Source organism: Bos taurus, chromosome 12, assembly GCF_002263795.3.
Source record: "Bos taurus isolate L1 Dominette 01449 registration number 42190680 breed Hereford chromosome 12, ARS-UCD2.0, whole genome shotgun sequence".
In the NCBI taxonomy this organism is placed as follows: domain Eukaryota; kingdom Metazoa; phylum Chordata; class Mammalia; order Artiodactyla; family Bovidae; genus Bos; species Bos taurus.
In genome coordinates, this window is record NC_037339.1 from 24,396,929 (window position 1) to 24,421,936 (window position 25,008).

The 25,008-nt window shown below is 38.1% G+C and overlaps 1 long non-coding RNA gene across 1 annotated transcript in view; it reads right to left on the bottom strand.

The window, feature by feature from the left end:
- Nucleotides 1–353: 353 nt before the first annotated feature.
- LOC112449048 (uncharacterized) overlaps nucleotides 354–25,008 on the bottom strand; it is a 184,132-nt gene continuing 159,477 nt past the window's right edge. The window contains exon 3 of the long non-coding RNA XR_003037514.2: nucleotides 354–664. This is a non-coding gene — a long non-coding RNA (uncharacterized lncRNA). The remainder of the gene's footprint in view (nucleotides 665–25,008) is intronic.

Below are 25,008 nucleotides of genomic sequence, written 5' to 3' on the forward strand. Positions count from 1 at the left end.
AGCGATCTACTTAAGTACGTACATGTGTGTGTGCACAAGAGCATGAACAAACAATGTATCCAAAGCTGAACTCTGGATTTCTAATCATCTCCCCACTCCACAGCCTGCCTCACATATACTATATCATATCATTCAGTCTTAATCATATCAGCAATGATAACTCCACACCTCAGACTAAAGACTTGGGGTCGTCTTTGCCCCTCTTCCTCTGCATCCTATACCCACCTCCTCAGCAGATCATTTGCTCTATCCTTGGAATACATTCTGAGTCCAACGACTTCTTCCCACTCCAGCACTAATCCTTCTATTCCAGGTGAAGGAAGTTCTCTAACGGGGCAGTTAAAGTAATAAGACTGGATGAAAAAATGCCATAGAACTAAGTCCAAGAGTCCATCTTGGTCTTGCTTGTGCCTGCAGATAGCTTAGAATCAAGGCCTGCAATAAATCTCAGGTCTGAGAGAACCACCCCCTCGCTTACCAGGATATGTCAGATGGCCCGGATGTATGTCTTGGACAAAGCCATGCTCTCCGTGTGTCCTCAGTCTGACCACAGCTATGGAGGTTAATGATTTCTCCAGAGCAGTCTGAGTTTTCAGAGTCTGGTTTACTAGCAGCCTCCTGACCATGCCTGAAGAGTGATAATTCATGGGAAAAAATGTCCTGTCTTGACAAAAAAACGGGGGAAAGTTTTAGTTACTTCACATTACAGACTAATCTCCTTCATCTGAAGGTCATGCTGCATTCATCTCACTGAGATCAATAATATTGGCCATTTATGACATTCATTTTGAAATAAGAATTGTATTTTTTTAAAACCTTAAGAAGCTATCAAATCCTGTTTTCAAGACATGCCTGTCTAGGACCAGTCCCTTCCTTCTCTTTTTCATGCTCAGTGACATGCTCTGAACCACAATTCCTAAAGCCTTAGGAAAAGGCTTTCATTTTTGAAAAGTTTACACAAGAGAAGCATCAACAATAGCAGTAATTGCAATGCAAAATTACTCTCCCTCCCTCGAAAACATTTTAGGTCCTCTTGCTATCCAAAAAGTAAATGTCACTGGAAAAATAAGTTTCTGTGAAAATATCTGTATAACAACTCTATTTAAAATTTATTTTGCTGAATTGTAATTAATGATTCACAGAGTAACATTTTCTTGCTATAAATCAGAGAAGGATTACCTCTCAGGAGAATTTTTGAGTTTTAATTTTTCCTGTAATGATCTATGCTACATCCCAAAGTACATCTGCTGGAAGAGGCATCTCATTTTCTCTAAAAATTCACTTGAGCAATGAATTACAAGACTGGAATTAAATAGTCATTTTTATAACAAATCAATTATTATCTTTAGACACTTTGTGATCATTATCCATTACTACTGAAACATGTCAAAACTATTGTTTAAAGAATCACTGAAGCCCCAAATATTATCTTCAGCATTAATTTTATATATATTTTCCTGAAAACCTTTTCATATGTGTATAGCCCACTAGGAGGGACCCCTGACCCGACCCAGGCCTGACTAATCACAGTATCCTATGACCCTAAACACAGTGATGGGTTTAGAAATGGGGACATAACCCAAGAGAGTCATTTCTACTTATAAAGCACAATGTCAAAGCCAGTTGGAAATAAGCAGCAATTTCAACTGAAGTTCAATTAAGTGACTTGTCTTCGTTCTTTCAACATTTCCCCAGTACGTGTATGGGGCAACAATTCACAAGCTCTTTGACTGCAGTGTTTTTGTTTGATAATAGTGTGATTTTGTTTTCCCTTTCAGGTTCGGAGCTTAACTTTTTTATTTCAAACAGAGAAACTCGGGTAAGCGACTGCAGTTCTGCTGGGTGACCACAGCTAAGGGTAATTGGAAAATATTAAGGAGCATCTATGGAAGCGAGACAAGATGAGATGAAGCGAGAAGAGACAAGATGAGATGAGAGGGAAGGATGTGTATGGTCCCTTGGTGGACATCTAAGAATGAGAGAAGGGGAGTGACCTCAGTTCCAACCCTTCAACTAACAGATGGGGCTTCTGAGAGAACAGAGGGCTCTCAACCAAAGTCTCAGAGGGTTAATGGCAACTCAGCCTCCAGCCCCCTTATCAACTGCCTTTTCATGGAGGAAGCCCATGGGTTGTTGCAAAGAACTAGGGCCAACTCATGGAGGAAAATGCAGCTGAGGAAAGGGAGGAGGGCAAGTGGGAATGAGAGTGATATGAAACACTCATGACGAATCAATCTGTGCTTAAGTTCTACTCTTCCCCTGCCAGGCCCTGGCACTCCCAAACGTGGGTTTGTATTGCCCCAGATATGCTGATTTCAGGCAACTTTAACTCTCTCAGCCTCTCCTGTGCCTCTATAAAATGAATATAATACTATAGCATCTCAAGGGCCTATGAATAATTAAAGACAAGCACATTAAGAGCTAGTATCATTTATGGCAGGTACTTACACTTAGTAACTGTTACTTGCCTTTCCTTTACTGAGCCTGTTGGTGGGTGTGGAAATAAAATGGTGCTTCTGATAGAAGTGTTCTTTCTAGAAAAGAGTAGATAGGGATGGTTTTCTGTGTTGTCCCCTACTGCCAAAGACTAACCGAAATCTGGCCAAGACAGCCTTCAACGGTGAAAGTGAAAGTGAAGTCGCTCAGTCGTGTCCGACTCTTTGCGACCCCATGGACTGTAGCCTACCAGGCTCCTCTGTCCATGGGATTTTCCAGGCAATAGTACTGGAGTGGATTGCCATTTCCTTCTCCAGGGGATCTTCCCAACCCAGGGATTGAACCCGGGTCTCCCACATTGTAGACAGATGCTTTACCATCTAAGCCACCAGGGAAGTCCTAGCCTTCAAAATGTACCTATAACTCTAGAACCCAGAGAACAAAATGGTCACCAAACACAAAACAATGTACCCACTAAAATGCTGATTTTCTGCCTGGAAATACTTTTTGGTATTACCATACAGATGAGTACCAAGCAAAGTTCACCCAAACATATGAGTCAGAGTAGATACAGACGTTGTTTGAGGTGGGAAAGGAGTTTTGAAGCCACCTGGAAAGACAAGAATACCCTTTTCACATTTCTCACAGTATCTGAGTGACAGTCTGTGCTCCGGCTGCCATGTCATCGAAGTGGGGGCAGACTTCCCCTCTGTGAGAAAATCTCTCTGTTCTTCCTTAACAATAGCTTTCAAGCCATGAGGGGAAGAACACCCCAGGCTGTGATCTCCAAAGTTTGCTAAATATTCGTTATTTCACCAAGTGCTTTGTTAGTCAACATTTGCTTTAGTTGGGATTGGATATTGCAAGCAAGGGGCTTCCCAGGCGGCACAGTGGTAGAGAATCTGCCTGCCAGTGTGGGAGATGCAACAGACCCGGGTCGATCCCCGGGTTGGGAAGATCCCCTGGAGAAGGAAACCGCAGCCCACTTCAGCATTCTTGCCTAGGAAATTCCACGGCAAGTGGAGCCTGGCGTGCTATAGCGCATGGGGTCACAGAGCTGGACACGACTGAGCAAGCACACACAATACAAGCAAACAGTTTGGAGAATATGTATATTCATACTCAAAAAAGTCTTCATGAATATCATTGATTTAATCCACATTAGATGTGAAACTGCTTACTTCTGACATTATTTGTTGATTTTGTCAACTTGAGGGAAGTTGGATGTCAGTCAGTAAATAAATGTTTACTCAAACCTTGCCAGGGCCATGGGACAAATGGTGACCTAGGGATAGTTTGCTCTGAAATGAAGATCTGAAGTTTGGCCTTTTATAGATTGAGGGAAAAGCTACCTGTTTAAATTGTCATATGCTTAAGATATATGGAAGAATAAATAAAGTCTTGGATCCAAATCTTAGAGAATAAATTAAACATTTATACCTATTACTCATTGACCTAATAGCTGTTCATGTGCAGAAATAAGAATATACTGATGGAGCATAAATGTGTCTTATCACCTTGAGGACAGGGACTAGGTCTCCTTCCTTTGAGGAAGACTGTAGTAATATGCTTAAGAACCAGGCTCCTGGGTTTAAAACAACTATGTGATGTTGAACAAGTTCCTTAACCTCACTATACTTATTTTCTTGAGTATAAGAAAGATAATGCTAGAACCGTCCCCACAGAATCATTGCAAAGAATAAATTAGATACAATATGTAAATTGTTCAGAATAGTGCCTGGCACAGAGACAGTAAAATATATATGCTAACACCACTACCGCTATCATCATTTGAATCCCTTCAAAGCACATACAGTCACGTCTAGCACATAATAGGTGCTCATCAAGTGGGTACAGGCCGAATGAATTATAAGTGAGGATTCCGAATCAAAGACACCATACCTATGTTCCATTTTCTGTTCATGAGGTGATTGGCTCCCATGATATATAAAAAGAATATGAACTTTGGTGGATTCAAAGCACTTCAGCTCTTTGCACAGAAATCACTTGATCTCCCTTAGCCTCTGTTTCCACAGATGGGGACCTTTAGCTGACATGTATGGATGGGTTCAGAATAGGGCTTTCTGACAGATGTTCAATAAATACTTGTTCTCTCTCTGCCCTCTCCCTCTCAAATGCCAGTTGCCAACTTAGTGGCAGGAACAGTTAAGTTTTCCAGTATTTAGAACAGATGGGATTCGGGAAAAATAAATCATCCTAGACTGTGGAAGTCTTGGAGGACTTTCTGGAAGAGTTAACCCGACCCCGACTGCTGAAGGATGTCAACATCCTGGAAGGACGGAGGAGGATGGCATCAACCTGGGAACAGAACACAGAGCAGGAACTGACCCCTGAGGCACCAGCAGAGGGGCTGTGCAATAATCATTAAAGGAGAAGATGGCTACAAATGATAACACGTGTGAACCTGAAATCTAAAGTTTTCTTCAGGAAATAGGAAGCCCCCAGGGCCTCTGGGGGCTATGCACTGGTGCTCAGAAAAATCGGTCTGCTGGCTGTAGTGCAAAATAAGGCAAGACTGGCAGAGAGCAATTGCAGGAGATGAGGAGATGTTTTTGCACTGTGTAATGAGGGGAAGCACAGGAATAAAATGGAGCATCTCTCATCAGACTCGGGTTGCAGGTACAAAGGGAAAGGTGGGAGTGGAAAAAAACGTCCTCCGGTCTTGAGTCTAGCTAAAGGGCAGGCAGGTAAATGATAGAAATGAAGACCTTCAGAAGTGGCCTGAACCCTGCTGTGAGACAGAAAACAAGAATTTTCCGTGTCTGCCACGGACTTGTAAACTATGAAACCATGGAGTTATCATTTGTCTCACAGAACAGGCTCTTGATATCTGAAATCAAGGAAAATGCTAATTGATAGCTACAATTATGAACATACATATATCTTGGTTTCAAGGAACAAAGTTCATCCTAAGTAAGTCAAATGTACTGAGTGCACTATATAAAGAAAATATTTGTCCTATTATCAAAAGAAAAATTGTATTAGGAGAAAGCATTTTTGAAAAGAGTATAAATTACACTAGAAAGCATTTATGTCTTAACTGCAATAAAAATGCATACAGATAAATGCTACGTACCAAAATATAATCATTGTGCTCAATTTCCTGAGAAATGTTGGAGGGATTTGCTTGTCATATAAATCAGACAGATGCTAAGTGTATATTGTAATCTCTGTTTATCCAAAATTATCTCAACCACTTTTACCAAACTGGTGCTTTAATTAAAATTAAAAAAAAAAAAAACTTGACCTCACTTTACAACAGATTCAACCAACGCTAGATGTTGTTGTTGTTATTGTTGTTTAGTTGCCACATCCTGTCCAACTCTTTTGAGACTGCATGGACTATATCCACCAGGCTCTGCTGTCCATGGAATTTCCCAGGCAAGAATACTGGAGGGGGTTGCCATTTCCTTCTGCAGAGGATCTTCCCAACCCAAGGATCAAACCCAGGTCTCTGCATTGCAAGCAGATTCTTTGCCGGCACTTAATAGTTAGCAGTCCCAGGTATATACACAGATTTCCACCTTCCAAGGGTCTCTTACTCAAATCATAAATACAAACTCAGTTGTTTAGTGGAGGCATTTCAACACAATGAAAGTAATATGGACATAACAAGTCCTTTCCTGATTTGCAGAGGCAAATGGCACCCTTTGCTCCTTAAATGCTGCCAAAGTAGCTAAGATAATTTGGGAACTTGAACAAACCAAGTTGATTCTGTGTTCAAGGGGAGTTATTTCACTCCTCCTCTTCCCTTTACTTCTTTAAATTAAACCTGTAAACTAAGTAAGTGTAATTCTGTAAGAGGATGATTATTCATTTAATCCTTCATACGATTTCTCTACATTTTTTAACTTCCTGAAACTTTTAAGTTCCTACATACCAACAAAGGTATATTCTGAAGGCAAAAGGAGAAGGAGGCAGCAGTGGATGAGATGGTTGGATAGCATCACCGACTCAATGGACATGAACTTGGGCAAATTCCGAGTGTCTACTTTTACCACAGCTTTAGTGTCTAGGCTTAGCATAGTGTCTAGGTTTGTCATAGCTTTCCTCCAAGGAGCAAGCATCTTTTAATATGGTGGCTGCAGTCACCATCCTTAGTGATTCTGGAGTCCAGGAAAATAAGATCTGTCACTGCTAACACTTCTTCCCCTTCTATTTGCCATGACATGATGGGGCTGGATGCCATGCTCTTCATTTTTTGGATGTTGAGTTTTTAGCCAACAGTCCTCTTTTTTTCACTCTCCTCCTCATCAAGAGGCTCTTGAGTTTCTCTTGGCTTTCTGCCATTAGAGTAGTATCATCTGTGTATCTGAGGTTGTTGATATTTCTGCTGATAATCTTGATTCCAGTTTGTGATTCATCCAGCTGGGCATTTCACATGATATATTCTGCATATAAGTTAAATAAGCAGGGTGACAATATAAATCAGTTCTAAAATATTTGCTCTTGGTTTTGACCCTGGAACTACTGTTATTATTTTATTTTATCTCATCTCTCATTTCCCAGATGCATTTATCCAGACATCTGAACCTTTTTCTCCATTGCCCACCCTCACTCACTAACCAGACTTCACTTAATCCAATTTTCATCAGTTCACAAGGTCCTTTCGAGAGACAGCTGAATGAAGAGTTCTTCAGAACTAAAAACAGACTTTTTCTTTCCAGTAAGGAATTTGTTTTCCCAATAATCATTTGTATTTAATTAATACAATTATTTTTCCAAGGAATTTTAAAGGAATAAAATTTAAAACTACATTTAGACTGAAGTTTCTCATTCTATCATCTAGTCTGAGTGAGTCATGACAAAAAAAAAAAAAAAGTTCTTTGATCAACATGTGCAGATCAAAATGTGCTCATTTCTTCAGAATGAACATGACTTAGATTTTAAGTGGTAAATAGCTAATTTATTAGAGAATATCAAATATATAATTATTAAACTATTCTGTGTCTTCATCAAACTGTCTTAGTAATATAACCAAGTCTGAATGAGACTTCTCAAAACATTTGAGTATTTAAGATAATAATCAGAAACCCACAGATATCAAATGCACATCCCAAATTATTCCCTTTTAAAAGGCACAATAATAACCAAATATGGAATGCCAAATTCATTTAGTGCTAATGTTCAGAAACTCTAAACATCAGATGGTGATATAATCCTATATTTGTACAATATAATAACAACTGAAAATAATGATAAAGTCATTTAAAATAAAGGCCTAGCGGGAAAGTTTCAGTTCAGTTCAGTTCAGTTGCTAAGTCATGTCCGACTCTTTGTGACCCCATGAAAAGCAGCACGCCAGGCCTCCCTGTCCATCACCAACTCCCGGAGTTCACTCACACTCAAGTCCATCAAGTCAGTGATGCCATCCAGCCATCTCATCCTCTGTTGTCCCCTTCTCCTCCCACCCCCAATCCCTCCCAGCATCAGAGTCTTTTCCAATGAGTCAACTCTTCGCATGAGGTGGCCAAAGTACTGGAGTTCCAGCTTTAGCATCATTCCTTCCAAAGAAATCCCAGGGCTGATCTCCTTCAGAATGGACTGGTTGGATCTCCTTGCAGTCCAAGGGACTCTCAAGAGTCTTCTCCAACACCACAGTTCACAGGAAAGTTTACACAGGTGCAAAAAAGCATTTGCATTACATATAGTATATTTTAATTATATTTAATTTCAAATGAATATTCTATTTCGGGCTACATGAAATGGTGGAAAGGTTTTGTTACCCTATAATATTGAAATTATTTTAAGTCCTTTGAGAGCATGGAACATTTCTTATTTATGCTCTAAGACAGAAACTTTGGGGTAGATTGTGAAAATCTGCATATTTAAGCTCTCCAAGCGTGTCTCATCCACAGTGAAGTTTGACAACTAATAATATATTAGTTGTCAATATAACTAAAAATTATTCCATAAATGTTTGCTGTCCTTGGAACATTGGTGTGTAGAATGCAGAAAATTGCTATTGTTGTTGAGTTGCTAAGTCATGTCTTATGTAAAAGAATCATAACTCTTTTGCAACCCCACAGACTGTAGCCCACCAGACTTCTCTGTCCATGGGATTCTCCAGATGAAAATACTGGAGTGGGTTGCCATTTCCTCCTCCAGGGGATCTTCCCAGCCAGGGATAGAACCTGGGACTCCAGTGTCTTCCACGTTGACAGGTGGATTCTTTACCATTGAGCTACCTGGGAATCCTCTAAATGCCATGAAGGTTTATAGATGTTTATACCACTGCTAATAGCAAGAGAACACTGCTGCTTCAGAATGCAGAGAAGATTTAAGCAACAAAACTCTTAGAGTTTAGTAAATCAATTTATTTGTCAAATCCTTATTTCTGATAGCAGGAATATAATAGATTCTTGTATAATTTTACAATATTTGAACATTCCATAAATATATTGTAACCTGTATGAGGGCCTAGACTGTGGGGGTGTCTTGTCCACCTGGTGTTTAGCATAGCCACATAATGATTAATGAATATTTATTGATTAAATAAATAAATTTGGAATCAGACAGAAGTGGTGGAGTCACTTGGGCAATTCATTTAATGTCTCTGAAATTTAGTTTGTCATCTAACTTCACAGGGTCTCTTAGGACTGTAACAGCATAATGCCATGAAGAGCACACAAACCCTGCAATTATATATTATAATAATTCAATCGATTAGAGAAGATGATGTCAGTCTTTACCACGATCATGATTTCCCAGATCCTACCATACTGGATAATGCTGTGCTTAATTTTCCAAGTTTTCAGAACAAATTGCCTGGAAACTAAACCATAGTGTGCAATTACACTGGAAAACTAAATCCAGTGCATTTTTCTTTGTTGCCAGTTGTTTTCAAAAAATGAGAACTATAATAAGCCAGCACAGCTGAATTTTAATTGCAGAAGAGACATATTATTAAGTGACTGTTGTGCAGACATAAAAATGGATCCTGCACTGTACTGCTTCCTTCGACCTTTCATCTGTAACTTCAAAATTTTAATCTTCTTGTATTTATCTACAGATGGCATTTGAAGAATATATCAGAAAATGACATCTGCAGTTAAGTTCTATGTCAGAAAGCATTTATTAGTAACTGTCATTACTTTATCATTCAGATCTTCTAATTTGATTCTAATTATAATTCTAATTATATTTGTGTGAATACAGATGTCCTTCCAACACTTTGGTCCTCGATATCTTGACCCTATCCTCCAAAGAGCTGATCCTTCATGCTACATCCAACCACTCACTCTCAAAGCTGTAGCCTAGAATTTGTCATGACCAATGTTTGCAGACCAACTGAATCTCAATTTCTAGCCATTCCATGCCTTTCTTCTCAAACTTCCAACATCATGTTGCCTCCCTTCACACCCATTGATGACCTGCAGCATCAAGTCCAATTATTTTTTTTTAATAACACTAAGACATTTCTCATTATGCCAGGCTTGCAATATCCACATATAATTTGAACTGAGTAAATTTGGATTTATTTAAATAGGGTTTGATAATGACATAAGCATTATCTTTTGTAATGATTACTTTCTCTGTTGTAGAATATATAATATTGTATTTTAACTGTTTAAATTTTTTAGATCATTGGAGGATTGCTGATTTACAATTGTGCCGTTTCAGGGATATAGCAAAGTAAGTTAGTTATATTCATTTTTTAGCTTCTTTTCTCATATAGGTTATCACAGAACATTGAGTAGAGTTCCCTGTGCTATACAGTAGTCCTTTTTGGTGATCTATCTTATATATAGCAGTATGAGTACGTTCATCCCAAGATCCTGATTTATCCCTCCCCTACCTTTCCCCTTTGGTATCCATACGTTTGTTTTCGAAATCTGTAAGTCTATTTCCGTTTTGTATATAAGTTCGTTTATATCATTTTTAAAATTAAATTCCACATGTAACGTGATATCATATCTGTCCTTCTGCGTCTGACTTACTTCACTTAGTATGCTAATCTCTAGATCCATCCATGTTGCTGCATGTTTCCAGGGGAGGAGAGTCGCAAGAGTGGAGAATATGTCTCTTATCTGTATCTACACTGCGACCTGCCACAAAGCAAGTCCTAAAACGGTTTGATGAATGAACAAATATAGTGACTTTAACTGGCATGAGTGAGTATCAGTGATAGTCGTTCAGTCATGTCCAACACTCTGTGACCCCATGGACTATAGCCTGCCTGGCTCCTCTGTCCGTGAAATTCTCCAGGCAAGAATACTGCAGTGGGATGCCATTTCCTTCTCCAACGCCAGTTATCTCCAAAAACTGGAATGTTCTTGGAGTATTTCATTACTGTTTGATACTTGTAATTACTCTCTACTGTCTTTATTGTTTGAAAGATGTTAAAAGCTGCCATACATTTTCACAAGGTACTTATTTCAAATGTCAAACAGAAAATGAAAAGCTCTAAGCCAAAGAATAGACAAATTCACAATAATATGTGAAGTCTTTAAAGATATTCTAAGTATTGTTGAACAATGATATTTTCTAAAAGGCAAAGATACAAAAGACTGTATCTACCACTTTTATATAATGGTGTGTTATTACTTTTAACAACTAGAAAATAAACATTCTTTTAAAGTCCGTGTCAAATATTCACCAAGATGGAATGTGCTGGGCTACAAAATAATTCTTAATAAATTTGAAAAGATCAAAATTTTACAGAGCATATTTTCTGATCACAAGAAAATTCAACTAGAAATTGCTGGAAATAGGAATAAATGTAATTATATCCCTATATACCAAACCATAGAATATTTTAACATGTGCATGATTTTGCCCACCACATAATAGGTGTTCAGTATAATGGATGGATGAATAAAGCTACTTTCTTATGATTATAAAAGCTCTTTGTAAGTTAGGGGAGAAAATGTGAAACAGTGAAGGTTTTATTAAAAATTAGAAATCCAGTCTTTATAATTCAGACCACATTTTTCAGTCCTCAGATAATCATATCATAATATACACTAGGCAAATATTTTTACCTGACTGGACAAAATTGAGCTCAGAGATAAACAATGAGTCAAGTTACCCCCCAAATCATTTTGACTCTTCCTGGAGGAGATATAATGTTAGGTCAAAAGGCTAAACAGGCAGTCGCTTTCTACTTCAACCTGAATGTAACTAATTAGATGTTAATTCTCTGCCCCTCAAAGGCTGTGCAGTTTTTATTTTGTGTTAAATATTGAACATTTCAAAAAGGTTTAAGGATGCCTGTTAGAATAATCTAACATTGTGTGTTGTTTGTCTAACTCTTTGCGACCCTATGGACCGTAGCCCTCCAGGCACCTCTGTCCATGGGATTCTCCAGGCCAGGATACTGGAATGGGTTGCCATTTCCTTCTCCAGGGGGTTTTCCTGACCCAGGGATCAAATCCGTGTCTCCTGCTTGGCAGGCAGATTATCACTGAGCCACCAGGGAAGTTCAATCTAACATTACATATTCTCTATTTCTTATATGATTTTTACTCTTTCATGCAGCATATAACTAAATCCCTAAGCAACTCAGTTCAAAATCATACCATCCAAACCCTTGGGCCAGGGTACATGTTTGTCTTTATGAGGGTTTGGAAATCATTAATGAATATTCTCAAAATTTGAATAACAAAAACATTCTTATTACCATTTTGAGGACTATTTCACAAACTCTAGGACAAGTTAATTAAAATCAGCTCACTTATGTTTTGAAAGAATGGTAATTACAGAAAAACAAAAATGTCATTTCGTGAGAAAAGCACTGTTCAAATTCCTAAAGCTACCAAGAATTTTATAAATAGAAATATTGCCTATTTCTATCATAATCAAGACAGTTTTTACTGCAAAATACATTTGAGAGTGTAACAAGCAGCAAAACAATGAAAACTCTGGTTAAGGAAGGAAATCATGTGAATGATCCTGGCAATATTTATTGACTATTTACTATAGCCAGTAGTACAATGGATAACGTGTCTGATGACGATTGTCTTCTATATGGCAAGCACTGCACACAGTATGAATATGCAGATAAGACCTGTTCCCTAGTCTCATAGTCTCTCCCATAGTATTTTATGAAAAGCACAAAGCTTGGAACACTGGAATGAACCTAACCCAACTTGAAGGCAGACGTGGCTCAATGATTTGATGAAGGTATTTAATAGGAGCTAATTATGCCTATGGGGTCTCAAAGAGTCAGACATGACTTAGCCACTGAACAACAACTAGGATGTAAGGGGCTTCCCAGGTGGCTCAGTGGTAAAGAATCTGCCTGCAATGCAGGAGACATGGGTTTGATCCGTGAGTCGGGAAGATCTCCTGCAGAAGGAAATGGCAACCCATTCCAGCATTCTTGCCTGGGAAATCCCATGAACAGAGGAGCCTGGTGGGCTACAGTCCAAGGGGTTGCAAAGAGTCAGACATGACTGAGCGACTAAATAACAACAAAATCATGCCTAAGCTGAGTTGTAAAGACTCAGTAAGGTCTACCTAGATAAAGAAAGCAGGTGGGGATATTTCTGGAAAAGGCAAAACTGAAGGCAAAGAAGTAGAGAAAGGCATGCATGTTTGAAAATCTGCAAAGAATTTGATAAGCTTGCAAAAGTTGACTGGGAGAGTGTGATGAAAAGTGAGAGTGAATAGTTTATCAGGGAGCTGATTACAAGCTGCCTAGGACACCATGGTGAGATAGCAATGATTTTGGATTATATCCAAACAACTATGGAAAATCATCTGGGAAATTTTAACTGAGTGGTGACATGATCATATTTATTAAAAACATTTATTCTGGTGGGTAATATTAAGCACCTTCAGAATAGTCATCATATCAATGCAGATATTTTGAAGGCCTGACCTAAGTTGGTGATTGGGAAGAATAGTATAAGAGTACACTAATTTTCCTTCTCTCTGTATTTCCCACCAACAACCCAGAAAATTAAAGCATCATAAGAAAGAATATAGCGGATGGTGGCTTCCAACTGGTGACACTGAAGGAAAGAACTCGGCTTTGGGGACACCCACATATCAGAGTGATCATCGCCCTCCTCCTGCCTGAGTTCACATAGTAAGCAACCATATCACAGCCCTGGGTCTGCCTTTTTAAAATTATTTAATTATTGACATACTGTACAACTTTAAGATGTACACTGTGTGGATCTGATATACTTAGTCATTGCAATATGATTACTATCTAAGTATTAATTTTGTTGTTCAGTCACTCAGTCGTGTCTGACTTTTTTGCAGCCCCATGGACTGCAGCATGCCATCCTTCCTGTTCTTCACAGCTTTAGCTAAAATTTCTATCACATTAAAAATTATCATTTCTGTGATGAGAACATTTAAGATGTAGTCTCAGGCAATTTTGAAATATGTAATACTATATCGTTAATAATACTCATATGCTGAGTTTTAGCTCTCTAGAACTTCATTTTCTAGTTGCAATTTTGTCATCTTTAACATGTCCCTAATTCTACCACTACCCGGTCCTTAGCAACCACCGTTCCACACTCTGTTTCTACAAGTTTGGCTTTCTTAGATACCACATATAAGTAATATCATACAGTATTTGTCTTTCTCTGTCGGACATATCAAACTGAGCACAATGTCTTCAAAGTTCATGACATTGTTGCAAACGGCAGGATTTCCTTCCTTTTTGAGTTAGGCCATCAGACCCATGCATGTTTGCTAAGTTGCTTCAGTCATGTCCAACTTTTTACGAGCCTATGAATTGTAGCCTCCTCTGTCCACAGGATTCTCCAGGCAAGAATACTGGAGTGAGTTGCCATGCCCTCCTCCAGGGGATCTTCCTGACCCAGGGATCGAACCCACATCTACTGCGGCTCTTGCATTACGAGCAGATTCTTTTACCACTGAGCCACCGGGGAAGCCCTTGCCATCAGAAACATCTCTTTACATGTCCCTGTTCCCAGGCTTCATTTCAGGGGAGTGAGCAGGCTGTATGCCATGCAGTGGTTTCCCCAGGTAAACCCTGAGATGTGGACCTGGGGTAAAGTATCAGGAAGGCTCATTTTCCCCACAGATTCAAGCTTCAGTTTCCAATTCAGCTTTAGAAATAATAAAGCTAATCTTTTCATCTTTATCTGAAGGCCATACCTATTGCTGATTGATTCTCAGAGAGGAAAATATATTTCATAGGCCTAGATGACTAAAGGTAGAGATAAAGAGAGGAAGGGACTTCCCAGGTGGCTCAGTGCTAAAGAATCCGTCTGCCAATGCAGGAGACGCAGGTTCAATCCCTGGGTCGGGAAGATCCCCTGGAGAAGGAAATGACAACCCACTCCAGTATTCTTGCCTAAAGAATACCATGGACAGATGGAGCCTGGTTGCAAAAGAGTCAGACACAACTTAGCGACTAAACACGCAGGTACACAAAGAGGGGGAGGAGGGTCAAAGGCAACACCTGCATACAACCTTTCTCAATCACTTCTCCACCAGAGTCACCGAGAGCTGCTATTCAGCAAAAAGGTCAATGACTAATCCAGCTTGGAAAAGAAATTTCTCTCTACCATGGCATCTTTGGTCTCAGTAAATTCAGGCAGAAATGCTTTGGCAGAACATTGAAGGAAAGAAGCCGTGCCAGAATATACATCCTCAGCCCACTGAACTAACAGAAGGCAAGCAGCCCTCCCTCTGCTCGCTGCCCGTCACTCTTCCACCATCAGTCAAAGGCACAGCCAAGGGAAACGGCTTGATTACCACCACATGGCTATCAACTTCCCTGCAGGTAGGCTGAAGCCTGGAACCCCCCAAACTACGGACCCACCCAGAGATGATTCACATTTCTGAGAAAAGTACTGGTGAGGCATTAAATGGCATGCAAAAGGTATTTGTTATTTAAAGTAAAATTAAGTGTCACTGACATCTCACACAAAGCCTATATATGAACTGTGTCCCATTTTTTCCTTTTCCACATTAGGATCTGAAATCCACACAGGGCCAAAATCCAATATTCCATCATCTGTTGGCTCATATCTTTACTAGCTCCCTCTGGGCCTGTGTTCTCATGTTTTGAAATTCAAAACTATTCAAAGAAATTGTGTATTGTGTATTGCAAACTTCTCAGTTAATTTGCTGAATTCATTAGTTTTTTTGTTCATAATAATATTGATAATTAGGACAAATGTCATAATGTATGAACTGAAAGCAATACAGCATTTCAGTAGCTTATGGGACTTCATGTGATCCTAATACACCTGAAGCGTAAACCTTTTTTAGAAAATATATAAATGCTTAAAAAATTGGGCAAAAACCATAAATGCATGACCTTCCTATGTTTCACATCAATAAACAAGAGCACACACAAAACTCTGCAATACTGACTGAAGGACATTGTGTATTATATATTGTTTTTGTATAGTCTGGGACTTCATTAATTTAAGAAGAGTTAATATGAACTACTTCTTGCTGCTCCTAATATTAAATGAAGAAATTCTTCACATAGTCAGTTTCTTCAGTATTTGTCATATAAGTAAACCCTTTGTATTTTCTCCTCCCCAGGAGAGTAGGCATTGAAAGTGATTTCTTTCAACCTGGCTGTTTATCTTCAAAGAAATCATAGGATTTCAAAACAGCATTGGGGCACCTGGCTCACAGCCATCAGCCAATTTACTGAATGAATTAATGAATAGCAACATATGATCCTGACTCATCAATGCAGAGAGAAAGAAAGGTAATTTGAGTAAGAGAGAGAAAATAATAACTTCCTTTTAATGAGCAAGAATCTGAATTTTAAAAATGGAAAGGAAATAATAGAAAAGTAAGAGAAGATAATCACCCAAGAGCTCTTTTTTTATTCAACTACATATACAAACACACACACAAACACACATCTATATGGAATTCCCCTGGCAAGAATACTAGAGTAGGTTGCCATTCCCTTCTCCAGGGGATCTTCCCGACCCAGGGATCACACTTGGTTCTCCTGCATTGCAGGCGGATTCTTTACCATCTGAGCCACCAGGGAAGCCCCATCTATGTCACACCTCAAGCTAAAGTTGGATTACAAGGAAACCTATGAATAGAAAAAGCAGGATTTTTACTGCTTTTTTTGTATCCCAGAATATCTTAACCTAGTTATTGCTCTTTATTTCAAAGAAAAACAATCGTCAGTCCAGGACCTCTGGTATTCAGGAAAAAAGGTGCTTGGAAAACACATTCGTCTAGTATTGACATCTATGTAGTTACCACATGTTTCTTAAAATAAAACACAAGGTGAGCTAAGAAAGCACACATCTTCTAAGTTCTTTAAAATATATTGAAACATTTTCAGTATAAATACTATTACCCAGTTGACTCCACTAAGGAGCAGAGACTACTTTATCAAGCTTATAATCTGGATAAATGATAAGCTATTTGTATCATATTCACATAAACTAGATATTACAGAAACTTCAGAAAATCTCCCACATTTGGAAGGATAGATTAAAGGGCTATGCTTGCTCTTAAGCTTAGTTGTTTTACAACTCGTAAAGAAATCCTTTATTAGGTTTGGTTAAAACTATGTTCCATCCTAAAAAACTTTTAAAAAGATAAAGGATACCTCTAATGCATTATAAGCCAAATAGTCTCATAAATAAATTATCAATGATATTCTAGTTACCTGTCGCATTTGCAGCATTTTAAGTTTGTCCTTAAAGAATGGGCTTGACATTCAAAAGTGAAACAGCTGGGGGAAAAAGTTAATAAATTCAGTATAATCATGCCTATATCTTGATAAATTTGGTTATGAGTAGAAAAAGTTGTGAAAAGATATATACTAAATTTTGTTATTTTCTTCTTTACTTATCTGTAGTTTTTGAAAATACTTTTATAATACAAAAAATCTTTGAAATTATATTCATATTGAAGATTTATAGTAGTCACTTTGCTAACTGAAAATACAAAATTAAAGTCACTTTCATTTTAATTTCAGGAAGACAAGCTCATGGTTGCGTGCTCCTTTATCTGTTACAAAAAGCTTGAGTTCTGGAAAGCCTTCCATTCCTTCATTTGCTGCCAATTTAGCAGCTGCTTCTTTTGTTCATTTCTACAGCTCAGCTGCTTCTTTATTCCCTGAAGATCAGAGATGAAGCTCAGCTACATGAATCATCATTACTTACCACATTTTATTAATTTGTCTTAACTTGGTATTTCTTAGCCGTGAGCCTCATTCAGCTTTTCATTTTCTGTGCTTGGCAGAAATAGCACCTCACTGAACATGTGTGTTTCCAGCCTTTCTCCTAGTGACTTGCTCCCCTTTTGGAAAATCCCAGGCTGCTCAGGAAAATGGCAACTTGACAATTTGATTAACTGTTGTGCATCTAACCTAGAAGTTTCAGGCCTAAATCTAGATTATAGTTACGTGGTGGTAATCTTAGCAATTTTTGTTCTTACAAAAGTAGGACTTTTCTTTTTTTAATTAGGATATAGCCGCTTTACAATGTTGTGCTAGTTTCTGCTGTACAGAAAAATGAATCAGCCATAGGTATACATATATCCCCTCCCTTCTGCATTGCCTTCCCATCTAGGTCACCACAAAACATCAAGTAGAGTTCCCCACGCTGTACAACAGGCTTTTCTAGGTATCTATTCCATGCATAGCAATGTATACATGTCAATCCCAATCTCTCAGCTCATTCCCTGTTTTTCCCCCCTTGGTGAGTCCATAAATTTCTTCTCTACACTTGTGTCTCTGTTTCTGCTTTGCAAATAGGTTCATCTGTATCATTTTTCTAGATGTCATATGTATGCTTTGATACACAATATTAATTTTTCTCTTTCTGACTTATACCCTAGAAAACCATAATTCCAAAAGGCACATGCACCCCCATGTTCACTGAAGAAGTGAAGTGAAATTTGCTCAGTCGTGTCCGACTCTTTGCGACCCCATGGACTATACAGTCCATGAAATTCTCTAGGCCAGAATACTGGAGTGGGTAGCCTTTCCCTTCTCCAAGGGATCTTCCCAACCCAGGGATTGAACCCAGGTCTCCCTCATTGCAAGCGGATTCTTTACCCCCTGAGCCACAAGGGAAGCCCACTGAAGCACTACTTAAACACTAGTCAGGACACAGAAGCAATCTTAACATCCATTGACAAACGAATGAATACAGAAGATGTGGTACATATACTCAATGGAATGTCACTCAGCCATTAGAAGAAACAAAACTGGGTTATTTGTAAAGACAAGGATGGACCTGAGGGCATTATTTTTTTAACCAGTAATTTAAAACAATCTTTGTGCACTGGATTCAATGGGTGCCTCAAACTCTACCCCAGGATGTTTAGGGGAGGAGATTAATTTCTCTACATCTGTGCCTCTATCTTTGCTTTGTGAAAAATTAAAGCACTTTTCCGCACAGAAAAATAAAAGAAACACAATATATTATTACATGAAAAATTTGATTCGATAACTATATTTTAATATAATTGATTTCCAGTCTAAAAAATAAAATTTCATTAACATCTTCCAATCTTTACTAAATTTTTCCTTCCTGCTCCAAACTTTTACACTATCCTACTTTTCATCTACTTTTAAAGTTTTCAAGGTTATTTCCTGACAATATCAATTTTGTGTTGATTTTTTAAAAACTTTCTTCTACTAACTGCACTTTGCCCTTTTATTCAAAATTCTCACAGGCTTTAAAACCTACAGTTAAAGAGAAAACTCATTTTTCTGTTATGAAAATGTATATAAGTGATCATATGGCCAAGAAATGGGTTATTATATATTTTGTACTAAAGATTAGTTTGATAATTTAGTATCAAAATAGCCTTTGATTTAGCCCTTATCAAAGACAAATATGAATATGTGATAGCACAGAAAATCAAGGGGTCTTCACCTAGTTATTTGATTTATAGGTGTTTGCTCCAGATAAGACATAAATGAGTGAGAGCATCACAGTAGCCACTCCTCACGCAGAAGAAACAAGAGAATCTCTCACACTCTAAAAGATATCCCTCTCCTCTCAGTTAGCCTTCTCATAAACAACCCTGACTCTATTTACATAGCCTTGAGTGACCTCAAGAAAACCCAAAATACAAGTGATAAAGTGGGATTTTTTTCCTCCTATACATCGCAAGCTTAGAAAATGTAAATCAGGTTTTTTCCAAATAAGAGGAAACAAAACATGTTGATACATTCACAGGAATTCAGAGACGATGTAGGGTATTTCCAGTGAGCATCCTGAATATATCCATACTTAGAAAATATTGCTATCTGGTGGTTCCCCTGCCAGCTAAACAGGATGTCACAGTTTGTTTTTCTGTTTCCAAAAATATTTTTTTTGCACAGGGTTTTGGCATAGACTGAAGTATGAATTGCTTCCCAGGTGGCTCACTGGTAAAGTATCTGCCTGCCACTACAGGAGATGCAGGTTCGATCCCCGAGTCAATTTCCTGGAGGAGGAAATGACAACCCACTCCTGTATTCTCACCTACAGAATGCCATGGACAGAGGAGCCTAGAGGCCTATGGTCCATAGGGTCACAAGAGTCAGACACAACTGAGCGCACACACACACACACACACACACACACGAAAGATGGATTCTTCTCAGTAACAACTCTGTTTTCTCAGGGAATGTAATCTCTCTTCACTGAGAACACTTATGCTACAAGTAAAAAAAAAGATTCATACAACAAAATAAACAAAAAGACAAAACATAAGACACAAAATGGAGCATATTTTCTTTCTTTTTCTTTAGTTCGTTTACTAGCTCATTTCTATTTAAGTATTTGAATATAATCGGCACAAGCTGGAATCAAGATTGCAAGGAGAAATATTAATAACCTCAGATATGCAGATGACACCACCCTCATGGAAGAAAGTTTAGAGGAACTGAAGAGCCTCTGGATGAAAATAAAAGAGGAGAGTGAAACAGTTAGCTTAAAACTCAACATTCAAAAAACTAAGATCATGGCATTCAGTCCCATCACTTCATGGCAAATAGATGGGGAAACAGTGGAAAGAGTGACACAGTTTATTTTCTTGGGCTCCAAAATCACTGCAGATGGTGACTGCAGCCATGAAATTAAAAGACGCTTGCTCCTTGGAAGAAAAGCTATGACCAACCTAGACAGCATATTAAAACAGAGACATTACTTTGCCAACAAAGGTCCATCTAGTCAAGGCTATGGTTTTTCCAGTAGTCATGTATGGATGTGAGAGTTGTACTATAAAGAAAGCTGAATGCCAAAGAATTGATGCTTTTGAACTTTGGTGTTTCAGAAGACTCTTCAGAGTCCCTTGGACTGTAAGAAGATCCAACCAGTCCATCCTAAAGGAAATGAGTCCTGAATATTCACTGGAAAGACTGATGCTGAAGCTGAAACTCGAATACTTTGGCCACCTGATGAGAAGAACTGACTCTTTAGAAAAGACCCTGATGGTGGGAAAGATTGAAGGCCAGAGGAGAAGGGGACGACAGAGGATGTGACGGTTGGATTGCATCACCGACTCAATAGACATGAGTTTGAGCAGACTCTGGGAGTTGGTGATGGACAGGGAAACCTGGTGTGCTGCAGTCCATGGGGTCTCAAAGAGTTGGATATGACTGAGCAACTCAACTGAACTGAACTGAACTGAGGAACATTTTATTTCTACAAACATGATCCTATGCTTGTGTCTTAAAGTGCCTCAGTTTTACTATTAGGTAGTCTAAGGAAAAATTTTGAGAGCATTACACTATTCATATGAGTCAAAATGCTTAATACCAAATGAAAAAAATATTTCTTAAAAAAGCAAAAGGATTGGAAAAGTAAACAACTAATTGTTCGAGCTTATGGTATCTACATCATACAGACCTTTGTTGGCCAAAACTGTAATTAAAAATGCCAAATGGAACAGATACTTGTGATAGGCAAAAACAACAAGTAAATTTCAAAGAAAGAGCAACTCCATGTTTAATTTTTATCTTTATTTGTGCATTTTAAAATATACAATTGAAAATGTTTTAGAAATTCTACTTATTCACTTTTTCAAAAGTACACTAGTTTCTTTTAATTCTTGTAAAATTTTGTCAATTTATTCAACAACTATGTCAACAAATATATTCATATACTCAACATATACACTTATATATCTGTTGATTAATATATTTATATTCATTCAAAGAAAGTTCTTAAAGGCACCATGCTGGGTTCTAAACCCAGCAGTCATAAAAAAATAAAAGTCAAATGAATCTCACTGAGTAAATTCACACTGATGTTTTACACGCCTCCATCTTTCTTTCAGAACATGAAAGTCATCTACTCTACACTCTATAAAATGATATGGCTCTTCATAATTCTGAAAAATGTAGACCATAAGGCATAGTAAATATGTACCATGCTTGTTTTCTCTAATCATCTTTCCTAAAACTCATCCACCAAGTGAAATTGTCTAATTAGACTCTCAAAACAGTAAATGTTTTTGATTTATAATTAATTGCGTAAGTTGTATGTACAGAAAAATTTAAGGAAGTTCTGCTTAAGTTCAATGACCTTGATAAGGAAATTAGTTACATGTTTCCAAAAAGTACTAAATACCCACCCCTCACTACATAATGATCCTTTGAAAATAATTACATGGTTTAAAAAAACTGCTGAGAATTAGTTCTTGGACATGTTTCAAGTCTAATCAAGTTCCTTGACATATAGCCATGGTAAAACTTTTAATATCTCTTATCTACATAATAGGCAGGGAGTGCAAAAAGGCTGTATCCAGCAATATAACATAGACTTGTTTTATATGATAAAGTCAGTAAGTGACAGTGGAAGAGTTAGACTTCTTTCTCAACTGTAACCGGATGCTACTATTCTGGAAAATGTCACCAGCTAGGAATCAAAGACCAAGATATTTGGCTGCTTGCTTCTGCTTGGTGCAGTCATTTCGTTTCTATTCATTTCTGTTAAATTCTGTATTCCAGAATTCTGTATTCTCAGCTAAGATAAGCCAGAAATTCCAGCAGCTGTGTATGTCAGTCTTTTCTCAGTAATCCGTATCTTAACTGCAACAATACAGATATCTAGCTGTCATACAGAAAGTGGGTTGGAGTGGGCAAGACTGTAAGTGAAGGAACCAATGAAGGTTATTTTAATAGTGTAGATCTGAGAGGAAGCTTGGACTAGAGCAGAGGAATTGATGATATAGAGATGATAAGTAGAAGTTTACTAGTGACCTTGCTAAGAGCCACATCTTTGTATGGTGAGGGCAAAATTTGGATATCAAGGGGCTATGAACCAAAAATAAAGAAATCAAGCATAGAACAATTTTGAAAATGCAAAGCTTGTTTCTGAACTATTCTTAAATTAATGTAGTTTATAACATGAGGCAAATTTATTAGGTCTGGTTCAATGTAGGGGAGCTAATTTAAACATACTTTATGTTTTTAAGTGTTACCCATAAAATATTACCTAAGCTAAAGAAAAATTGGCTCACTGATCATAGTAACTCATTAGAAGTTAGACAGTGGAATTGTTTCCTGGCAAGGTTTCCTTCTGAAAACTAGAAGAAACAACTTTGGCTGAAGCCAAGGTGAAAAATAACCCCAGTATGCCATATTTGAGAGTGTCAAGTAAGCAGAATTCTATTTGGACTAAGCCTGTTATCGTTACTATAAATAAGTACCAGACTAGTTTATCATCATCATCATTGATACCAAAATGAAACTTTGCCTTGAATTGGTACACAGTTTGTTAATAAAATTTTTCTCATACAGGTGTGATTTCAGTATGTTTCTAAGGATTAAATAATCATTTTTTATAATCCTCATTTTTAACTGCTAAAGCTTGATCCAGAGAGTAAGCTGATAATATTTTATTATTCAAATATCAAATATAAGAATGATTAGTTTTGTGGAACCATTTTTAAATAGGGACTGTTTATTAGTTATATATATAAAAAATGTAACTTTCAAATAACAATAAAGAAATAATATTTCTATGCATTTTCAAAATAGCCTCAAAAACTAAGATACTCAGGTAAGATCCTACAAATATTATAAAAACATAGAAAAAATATAAAGCATTATTCAGTTCAGTTCAGTTCAATCACTTAGTCGTGTCCGACTCTTTGCGACCCCATGAATCGCAGCACGCGAGGCCTCCCTGTCTATCACCAACTCCCGGAGTTCACTCAGACTCATGTCCATCGAGTCAGTGATAACATCCAGCCATCTCATCCTCTGTCGTCCCCTTCTCCTCCTGCCCCCAATCCCTCCCAGCATCAGAGTCTTTTCCGATGAGTCAACTCTTCGCATGAGGTGGCCAAAGTACTGGAGTTTCAGCTTCAGCATCATTCCTTCCAAAGAAATCCCAGGGCTGATCTCCTTCAGAATGGACTGGTTGGATCTCCTTGCAGTGCAAGGGACTCTCAAGAGTCTTCTCCAACACCACAGTTCAAAAGCATCAGTTCTTCAGCACTCAGCTTTCTTCCAAGTCCAACTCTCACATCCATACATGACCACTGGAAAAACCATAGCCTTGACTAGATGGACCTTTGTTGGCAAAGTAATGTCTCTGCTTTTCAATATGCTATCTAGGTTGGTCATCACTTTCCTTCCAAGGAGTAAGCGTCTTTTAATTTTATGGCTGCAATCACCATCTGCAGTGATTTTGGAGCCCCCAAAAAATAAACTCTGACACTGTTTCCACTGTTTCCCCATCTATCTGCCATGAAGTGATGGGACCAGATGCCATGATCTTTGATTTCTGAATGTTGAGCTTTAAGCCAACTTTTTCACTCTCCTCTTTCACTTTCATCAAGAGGCTTTTTAGTTCCTCTTCATTTTCTGCCATAAGGGTGGTGTCATCTGCATACCTGAGGTTATTGATACTTCTCCCGGCAATCTTGATTCCAGCTTGCGCTTCTTCCAGTCCAGCGTTTCTCATGATGTACTCTGCATAGACGTTAAATAAGCAGGGTGACAATATACAGCCTTGACGTACTCCTTTTCCTGTTTGGAACCAGTCTGTTGTTCCATGTCCAGTTCTAACTGTTGCTTCCTGACCTACATATAGGTTTCTCAAGAGGCAGGTCAGGTGGTCTGGTATTCCCATCTCTTTCAGAATTTTCCACAGTTTATTGTGATCCACACAGTCAAAGGCTTTGGCGTAGTCAATAAAGCAGAAATAGATGTTTTTCTGGAACTCTCTTGCTTTTTCCATGATCCAGCAGATGTTGGCAATTGGATCTCTGGTTCCTCTGCCTTTTCTAAAACCAGCTTGAACATCTGGAAGTTCACAGTTCATGTACTGCTGAAGCCTGGCTTGGAGAATTTTGAGTATTACTTTACCAGTGTGTGAGATGAGTGCAATTGTGTGGTAGTTTGAGCATTATTAGAGGAGATAAAAGATTTATTTAAATGGAGAGATATGTCACATTCATGGATTAGAAGATTCAATGTTATAAAGATGTCAGATCTCTCCCTAGTTAATATATAAACTACATATTATTGAATTTATAGTCAGTGTTATTCCAATCAAAATCCCTTAAAGTTATTTTCATGTAACTTGGCAACATGGTTCTAACTCCAATAATGATCAGGCCATTTTGCAAAGAAGCACAGTGTGGGAACTCTCACCTTTCCAGATATTAAGACTT